Source organism: Stegodyphus dumicola, chromosome 5 (assembly GCF_044657685.1).
Source record: "Stegodyphus dumicola isolate Sdum_Otavi_A_Nest chromosome 5, ASM4465768v1".
NCBI lineage: Eukaryota > Metazoa > Arthropoda > Arachnida > Araneae > Eresidae > Stegodyphus > Stegodyphus dumicola.
In genome coordinates this window covers 38,154-48,829 of record NC_140772.1, presented here as the reverse complement: position 1 = coordinate 48,829, position 10,676 = coordinate 38,154, and positions in this window count along the sequence as shown.

Below are 10,676 nucleotides of genomic sequence, written 5' to 3'. Positions count from 1 at the left end.
TAAATGTCATTCCACGAGATGAAAAACTTGAAAATTTAACGCCATGCCTGCTACAGATAAACCCAAAAAACAATTTTTATAAAAAACATTTAACTGTATTTACATGATTACATGCGGCACTTGACATATAAAATATATAGGACAGACTAAAAACAATCTTAACTTTCGAATCAATAACCATAGAGCTCAAATCAAAAAATTCAACGCACAAAAAATAGCATTAAAATAAGTACACCATCACAACTCAATACAGCAGAATTAGAGCACTTTAAACACCATGACTTCAACTCTATTCAACTTCAGATACTAGATATAATACCCAATCACAAAACACGAATTTTTTAGGAATCTCTCTATATACTAAAACAACGTTCACTTTATCCATATGGACTTAACACTTATATACATAGTCATAGAGATACTTCTAAGAAGTCTATTTTCAGCCAATTTAAGCACTACAGCAACAAAACGCAGAGAGAAATAAGAGGAAGCAAAATAAAAAATAATGCAAGATTTTTATCCACTTTGGATACATTTGCATTGAAAAAACAATTGAAATGTTTTTTTGACTCAGACAACTTTCCCAAGAAACTTTTCAACTGTTACACTCCTGTACTAATAAATTCCTTATCAAACTAAAAAAATTCATTCAAGAAAGCTACGATGATATACAAATCATTAAAGACATGATTCTCTATTTTAGTCTTTTCGGACTCTCTAATAGTCTCACTCAACGCAAAATTTATTTTAAAGTCAATTTTCTACATCCGCAGTTTGACAATATTCATTTCTCAAGAATAATCAGAGATTGTAAAGATTACTTCCCCGCAGTTTACACATTACCTATGGTTGCATTTAAATATCAAAGGACCTTAAGCAACTTGCTGACTAACCACCATGAAATAGATGAAACAGCAGAATGACATTATAAGACACCAATTTACAGCAATTACGTGAATTCTCATCACCAGCACATAATTACTGGCAACCTGAATATCATATAAAACCATCAACTTAAAACACTAATGAGTTATGGTACAAAATTTAGACCAGTCAGAAACATGACTACAAATTTCTGTTACAAGACTTTCGAAAACACTATCAACAAAGTTATAGTTAAAGCAAGCTATCAACTGAATTTACCCATAGATACCTTCTAAAAATGGAAAGCTAAAATTCTTCAACGCATATCCACCGAAATCAGTCACCTCAAGTTTAAAAGTACACTGAATTGGTCACAAATTACATCAGATATTAAAACATTAAAACAGCTTTTTACTATTACAAAAATAGATAAAGCAACTAATAACTTATTATATGAAAACAATTCTACGCAGAAATTATTCATAAAGAACTTCTCAACGCAACTACTTATCAATTAGCCAACCTTACAGAAACATCTATAATAAACAGGTTTAAAACTTTTCATAAGAAACTCAATATTACTTTCAATGCAAACTACAACAGATTTACTAATCTTTAGGCGATTCCCAATTTCCATAAAACACAATTAAAATTCAATTAAAATTCAGATTTATTGCTAATGGAACTAATAAATTACAAGAAAAATGTAGACTATTATTTTTTAATTCAACTTAATAAAATCTGTAAATTTATTTTCAATGATTGTAAGACTAATCATAACAATCCTGGATCATTCATAATAACACTCCTGTCATTAATACCATTCAAACCATTAACATCCAAAACATTAATTGCTATGACTTTGAAAACTTATATACCTCACTTCCTCTAGAAGAAATCTATACCAGTCTACTTGATCTAACTAAACTCTTCCCTGATATGCTCAATATCATGACTCTTGACAAATGGGAAACCTACCTAAAATGCACACTTTTTCATAACTACATCAAGTTTCAAAATCAAATTTTTAAACAAGTCAGAGGATTGCCAATGGGCTTACATTCCAGCACCTCGATCTGTAATATCTTTTTATTTGTCAAAGAATTTAACTTCCAAAAAAATCTACAACTACAAGATTTAAATTACTACAAACACACCTACAGATATATTGATGACCTTATTACAATTAATAATTTTGATAAAATTGAACACTCCGAGATTTATCCGAATTGTCTTACACTTAATAAAACTAATAATTCACAAAATAGCATAGACTTTCTAGATCTTCAAATCATTAACTACAAAAAAATTTTACTTTTTGACAAAACAAGAAACTTCAATTTCAATACTAAGAAATTAATAAATTGGAACTCCAACATATCCAAAAAAGTAATTAACAATAGTATAATTAATCAAATACAACGAATTAAAATTATATGCACAGATACAATAGATTTACAACGCGAAATTTTGCTCCTTATTAAAATTCTCAAAAATAATCTAATACCCATTCAATTTATCAACCATTGCCTTAAAAGAGCAGGCGTTAAATACTCACTCTAAATCATGTAACTGATAGGGATATGATAATTTGTTCCTAAACCTGAGAAGGCGGTATAAGTTGTATGACTATCAGTTGAAGGATTTGTATATAATGTAATTACTCAATTGTATATATTGTAAAAAGCTAATTGTCTTCAGACTCATGCTGTTATTATACTGTTACTAAAAAAATGGGCCTATTTCATGACTTTAGCTAAAAAAAATGGGCCTATTTCATGACTTTAGCTAAAAAAAATGGGCCTATTTCATGACTGTCTAATAGCTCTCTGACAGTGAAAATTATTTTTTCCTTTCTTAAATTCTTAATCATTGTGACACGACAATTAGCCAAAAATTAATAATTTCCATTCAATAGTATTTTCAAAAAAATCTTAACACACAGTCTCCCTCAAATAAGAACTCCACATAATACATCCTTCAAGAATTCCGAGTCCAACCCACTACCATAAATTACTTCACCCAAGTCTTACCGACTGATATTATTCAAAGCCCCCACTGCCGCTAAGAATTTTCGGACACCCAACACTTATGAGTCAGACACGAAGAGAACACTTTGCCAACTCCCCAACTAGAAAGAATGTAAGTTACTTAATACCTTTTCTGGCCTTTATATCTTCATGTACATTCACTGTTTTTATTATATATTATTTTTTACATTTTTCTATATTACTTTATATTGTCTTTGATTTGTTTTTACAAACTTTGCATTATTTATCTTATTTTGTAATCTTCTATGTTTATTTCAACTTTACTTTGAATTCGATTTCATAATAACAATTTCCAATGTTTAATTTTTACAAATAATATAGAACTCAAATGCATAAACATGAAGGTGTCGGGGATGGTTACTCGGGTTATATCGGATTTCTCTACAGATTTTGCTTTTTACTTCAAATTGAATTGACAAAATTGCTTCATAAGAATAAGTTCTTTGACTATAAGCTTTGGATCATAATCCCTTCTATTCGCGAAGATATTTAGGATATTTGACTAGAATTGCCGGTTTGGCTTTAACTTATAACTCGAGTAAAGACGAAACACCTTCGTATTTACGTATTTTTATCAATTATTGTTCGTTGAACGGGAGTTGGTTTGTTCCCCTTGAAAAGTCAATTAATTTCCGATCAATGACAATGATTACATGTTTTTAATTTTCCTTTTACAATTGAAATTTTATCCTTCATGATGGTTTAACTCTAGTCCCCGTTAAAACATTTTTAACATTTTGCTTTCAAATTACTTCAAAACATCTTTCGAAATATAACTTACCAGTATGGATTCACTCTTTTAAAATAATTCTACTTTAATTAAACTTAGGAGATAATATAATCAATTAATCAATATTGTTTAGGAAATAAATTATATATATATATAATCGTTTATTGCAATGCATGGTCGGAAATGCTTTCCTGGCGCCATAGTGACGAGAGACTACACAAGAAAAATAGGGTACGAACAGTGTAAAGATATTTCTTTATTATTCTTAGCGCAGCGGAAACTATGAAATAAGAACAAAAACATTGGATCGTCATCAAAGAAAGTATTCGAAAGTTCCTTAGGAAAGTATCCTAAACATGGGTTTGGTAGGGGTAGTCCAGTGCATTGTTCAGCAAGATCACGAGACTTCACTTGCATTATCACTTCCGCTCGGGGTACGTCAACACATTAGTGCACGAAATCCCTGTTAGAAGTCCAACAGGAACTTGTGGCACATATCGTGGCAGCTGCTGGGAAAGTCCTCAGGATGCACAGTATTTTCCAGAACATCTTATGGTCGATGTGCGAGAGATGTGATACCTGCATCAGGGCGCAGGTCGTAACTTCGAACACCTTCTTTGAGGTCCATAAGTGTCTAATTTTGTTCCTATTTTTTAATTTCTCTTGTGCTAAGCATAATTGGTGTCCGTTCTTTCTTGTGTTTTGTATTGTTTGTAGCGGCCAGGAAAGTTGTTTCGGCCCTGTTTTGCCATTTCATTTTTCCACGATGTCGTCTCTCTCATATATGTGCATAATTACTTATGACTCAAGTGTCGCTACTATATGATGAAATTTACAAACACGGTGTTTACAATGCTACATATTCCCATCCGAAAATATCTTTTTTTTTCCTCTTGCCCTTCAAATAAGAAATGTGTGTCCTTCATTAAAAAAATCTCCTGGAACTTTAATTCTTCTTTTTTTAAAGACTATGGAGAAAATATTTCAGTATAGGCAGCTGTCAATATTCAAACATTACATTTTAAAAACCATTAAAGTGTAGCCGAAACGCTCCGAAAGGCTTAATTCGCATAAGGATTTAGGAAATACATTCTGAAAAACTTAGTAAATTTTCCTTCAATAAATTTAATGGAACAGGCAAAAGAAATTACAGGGAACAATAAATATAGGAGAAAACAGATATTTCTTTTCCTAATTTGTTTTACTGTGTTTGATTTCTTTCTTTCTTCCTGTATAAATGATTAAAACTTAAAGAATGTAACTGAAGAATGAGAATAAAATTTTCAATTGAATACAAATGGTGGCAAGACTCCTAGTGCTGCTCTGCTGGACCACGAAATAGACCAGCAAAATGTTCTGAATTTGGAATAACGAGAGAAAATTTGAAACCTGTGCAGCCAGCGATGCAAAGAGATTGTTCTGAGAGAAAGATGACTTAAATGATGAAACTCGGAGATAATTTAATGATGTGTAAGGTTACCTCTACTGGGATAATAATAAGAAAAGGTTAAAATACAAAATACGTAAGTAAATTATACAAAAATTGAAGAAATTTAAAATATCTGGCATGCGTAAGAAATAGTAATTGATTCAAAAAATAAATGAATCTAAAGCTCTCAAACTTATACTCGTTTAAATACAGGTTTTGCTGATTCAGAAAGTACGTTAGGTGTATATCTTCTAAAATGCTTTTTCCATCCTTTGTTTGTAGTTGTTTCATTTTTCATTTCAGTTTCATTTTTTCCTCCTATTTTGCAATTTTCGCCATTCTTTCCCTCTGTTTTTAAGACACCTGTTTATTATTACTATTATTATTATTACAACATATGTAAAAATTAAGTAAGGAAAAGTAAGGCAGTGAAACTTTGCAAATTATCACGCTCTACGTGAGATTCATGGTGGTAGCTTATTGCATACAAATCACGCCAAATTCTTTAACTTCTTTGCTTGGCTTTAGGTCCTTATAACGAAAACAACAAATTCGCCCTTTGTAGAAAAACATTCTGTCAAACAATAAACCTACGGGGAGATTTTTCTCTATGAAACTGAGCCCAAAGTGTTATATAGTATCTAAATATGGAAGTGTTGTACATGTTAAACGTGATCGTCGTTGCATTACTTTCACTTTTTTACTACTGAAATAAAGATATACTGATTATTTTGTAGATTGGAAAACCCTCCTTCTGATCATGAAAAGGAGCAAAAACTGGAAAACGAGAAAGAACTAGAAAAGAAGCGAGAACCGGAAAAGATGCAAGAACTGGAAAAGAAACAAGAACTGAATAAAAAGGTAGAACAGGAAAAGAAGGAGAAACTGGAAAAGAAGCAAGAACTGAAAAAGAAGAAAAAACTGGAATTGACACAAAAACTAGAAAAGAAGCAAGAACTGAAAAAGAAGAAAAAGCTGGAAAAGATACAAAAACTAGAAAAGAATCAAGAACCGGAGAAGATACAAGAACTGGAAAAGAAGCAAGAACTGAAAAAGAAGCAAGACCAGGAAGCGAAACAAAAACTGGAAAAGAAGCAAGAACTGAAAATGAAACAAGAGCAGAAAAAGAAGCAAAAACTGGAAAAGAAGGGAGAATTGAAAAACAAACAAAAACTGGAAAAGCAACAGAAACTAGAAAAGAAGCAAGAACTGAAAAAGAAGCAAACACTGGAATGGATTCAAAAATTAGAAAAGAAAGAAGAACTAAAAAACAAGAAAAAACTGGAGGAGATACAAAAACTAGAAAAGAAAGAAGAACTGAAAATGGAGAAACAACTGGAAGAGATACAAAAACAAGTAAACAAAGAAGAACTGAAAAGGCAGAAGAAACTGGAAAAAATACAAAAAATAAAAAACAAAGAACTGAAAATGAAGAAGAAACTGGAAAAAATGCAAAAAATGGAAAAGAAGCAAGAGCCGGAAAAGATGCCAGAACTGGAAAATATAGACGAGTCAGAAAAGACGCAATACCTGGAAAAGAAGCAAAAAACGGAAAAGAATCCAAATCTGAAAAACAAGCTGGAACCGAAAAAGAACTGTCAAACCCGAAAAGGAAACCGGATGAACACCGAAAAGAGCCAGAACTGGATAACGACTGTAGAACGATTGATTTAATGACCAAACGAAGCAAGATCCGGAAAAGAAAAATAGAACAAATAAATAATATATGACTGCAAATAATACCACTGCAAGCATTAAATATCAACGTCAAAAAAATAAACACCCTTCTTCAAGGAAGCCTTGCAATACACTGTCATAACCTAGAAGGTATAGGAAAAATCAGCTATAACCTCATTGCCAAAACAGTTGTAAAAGATATAGTTAACGTAAAATTTCCTGAAGCCAGAATACCAAAATGTACAATTCATAATATTCCAAAAACATTTCAACTCTGACGCCTTGATTCAAATTATAGCCCAAGAAACATAATCAAATATTTCCGAGCTAAGACCTTTATTTAAACTGAATGATCAAAATAATACTGATAAATGGATCATAAAATGTCACGGTCAAACTTTCCAAAATCTTATGAGTAAAAAACAAATATATATTGGATGGCGCACCAATAAAATAACCGAGTTTATCTGTGTACGCAGATGTCAAGTCTGTCAGGATTTCTCTCATAAGACAAACAAACCAAAATGCTCATTCTGCGGCGGAAAATATCATGTTTCTTGCTGTTATTCCCAAACTCCGTACTGCATAAACTGTTGGATTAACAATGAAAAGTATGAAACAAAATTTGACTGTAAACATCCAGCTTTAGCTATTTCCTGGTCCACATATCAAACAGAAGTTAGACGAGTAAAATCCAATACATATTATCAACAATAATGCAAGATCCTGCAGACTATCTATAGACCCTTTCCTTCAATAAAAAGAATAACAATGGCATCCGCTTTCTCAAAATAACTCTTCAAAGAGCAAAGACCGCCACCGACCAACTATGTCAGTATCAAGTAGATTATCTGGCAGATTTTATTATAAAACAAGAACATTATTGCATCACTGGCAAATTAGTAAGAAGTCCAAATAACTGGGCAATTATTCAACGTCATGCTTCAACTGCTGTTTTAACTCCTCGTACAGCCATATTCATTCCAAACAATGAATGGAATTCTACAATAATTATTAATACTCGAGATATAATCACAATTTCAATCAATACTAATGCATCTCAGCTTCTTATTACTAGTATCTATATATCTCCGTCAAAAATCCAAATCAAACCTTATCCATACTAAATGAAATCTTACAACAATAATAATAGTCCGCATGTTTTAGTGGAGACTTTAACTCTCATAGTACTTAATGGGGATACTTACACACCGATCACAGAGGAGAAATACTTGAAGAATTTTTAAATGCAAACAATCTCATTCTACATAATCATTTTACTGACCGACCTACCTTTGATAATACCTACAATAAAGATTGGACTGATCTTCTTATTTCTACAACACATCTTGATAATAAAATTAACAACAGATCAATACTAAATGAACACTGAATCTGATAACAAATATATCTCTTTTGATATAACTGAATATACGTCCTTTACTGCACTTACAAGATTTAAAATCAATAATAACAAAGAAAAGAAAGTTCAATCCAATTTCAAATGACTTTCTAAATTCTATTATTCTGTGTACAACTAAAACAGAACTTAATAATATTACCAAGGAACTTATCAGAAAGTTTCAAGATACCTAAGAACGTACCTTCTTCAAAAGATCAAGAAAACTCAAATCATCGCAAACTGATGAAGAACGACTCAACCTACTTCAAAAATACAAAAAACGAAAAGCCTCACATAAAAAGCAAATAATATCTGCAAAACGTTAAGCATGGTGCAACTATTGTTCAAACAACCAGGATACGTATGGCTCATTGTACGAAATTGAAACCAACAAAATCTTCCACCCAACGCAACTTACAGTCACTAATACGGGAAATAATGATAAAAATGTTACGAAGATGACTTTAGAAAACATCCTAGATGTTATTCTACCAAACGAAAGCACTGTGACAATTAAGCCTGAATTGTATTAGTTTAGTTATTTATTATACTTATGTCTATTTCTTGCACATGCTTTTAAGGCTTATCAGAGTTCTGAATAAATAAATTCCCACATATATTTAAGTCTTATTGACAGCTGGCGCTAGATATCTTACCACCTGATGCAGCCTGTGGTTCCTAAATTCTGCGACTCGGCGTGGCCATACGAGCCCTGGCACTGGTTCTGGGTTTATATGAATAATAAATCAGTTATTCTTAATTCAAATAGCCCTAAGAAGAGGCTCAAACTCGGAATGATTTTTTTTTTTTTTTTTTTCTGGAATTTTGGATTACAGTCCAAGATTTGTAGGTATGATACTTGAAAGTAGGGATGAGAGAAAAAGGTGATGCTACATCATTTCCGGCTTGTGCTTTGTGAGTACAGCTAGCATTTTGTTAGTATGAATATAATATTTATTAGTCTTATTTTCATTGATCGTCTGCTCTTTTTTAATTTTGATTACCTAATTTTAAAAATTCTGCGCTAAATTTAAATAAGATGTGGAAAGAAATATTACTTGTTCTTTATACAAAATGGAATTAAAACTAAATTGTTCTTTCACAAGTGGCTACAATACTCTTTTCATATAAAGACAGGTCTTTTAAAGCTCCATCAAAATATATCATACTGAAACACATTATTTAGTTTGTGTACCAGATTTAAAAAAAAAAAAAAAAAAAGTTAAATAACTATGTTTCGTTGCTATCATATTATCGGTGAATATTATAAATATCAAAAATTTACTGTTACAATTTTCTACAATACGTCAAGTAAATAAACACTTTACAGTTACTTATTGTAACTTCATGTAATACTCAGTTACTTTACCGAAATAAAGAGTTCTAGTAAATATTAGATTTTGTTGGAATAAACAAGAATATGTAATTTCCCCAAAACGTTATGCTTTAAGAAAATTTTAAATAAGCATACAATGCGTAAATTTTACATTTCAAAAGGTATTTCTCTTCAAAATATTTTTGTTTCATGAATTGATAAAAATTATTCCGTCCTTGAACAAAATGTTCAATAAAACACAGAGCATAAAAATACACAGTGAAACTCCATCCACGGTTTAGGAAAAAGCCAGCGAGTGTATCTCTAATGCCCACTAAAAGCCATTCCGCAATCCAATCTCTTTCCGTTGCAAGACATTCCGGAACCTTTCCTTTTTCTTCCTCTTACCCGAGTAAATTGAACTCATCCAGTTAAAAAAAGCAGCCATTCTGGGATTGCCAGTCTAGTACAAAAGCAGCCATTCTGGGACTGGCGGTCTAGTATACCTCTAAATGTTATCATTGGGTTTATGAGTATTATCAACAAAATTTATTTATATGGAAAGAAATTTTTGGTAAATTTTTCCTTGTCAACAATTTTTAGTGCATTTAACTTAAATCTGTAATTATCGCCAAGCATAATGTGAGCATAAAAAGTTACCATACTCCTTTATTATTCAATTACTAACATAAAAAAAAAATTGTTTAGGCATCGCTACATAATTCATTACTCAAGTTGTCATGTTTTGATAAACATGTGGTGAAAGGAAGGTATAATAAATACTGATTCGCCAGGTTGACGTCAGATCAGCGATGTATCTATGTGGAATGTTTAAGTTTGAGATGCGTGCCAAGCAGATATGCAGCAACGAAGCCAAATTACTGATCGTACAAATTTATGCTAAAATGATTGTTTCTTCAATAACAAGGTATTTTATTTAGTGCTGAAGTGAAATTAAGAATAAGGACTTTCCAGATGTTTTATTACACGCGAAAGGGGGAAAATCAAATGCGCATGTGTAAAGCCTACCAGAAAAACGTTGGTGGTGGTTTTGAGGTTTGGATTTTAGATCATTCCAGATAATGAACGTCAGATTTCGGACTTTGTAGGTTTACATATTTCTGTATCCCCCCCAGATTTTTTTCAGCATATGATTTAACAATTTCTTATTAACAGTAACAATATAAAATATATGCACAAACGGAAAC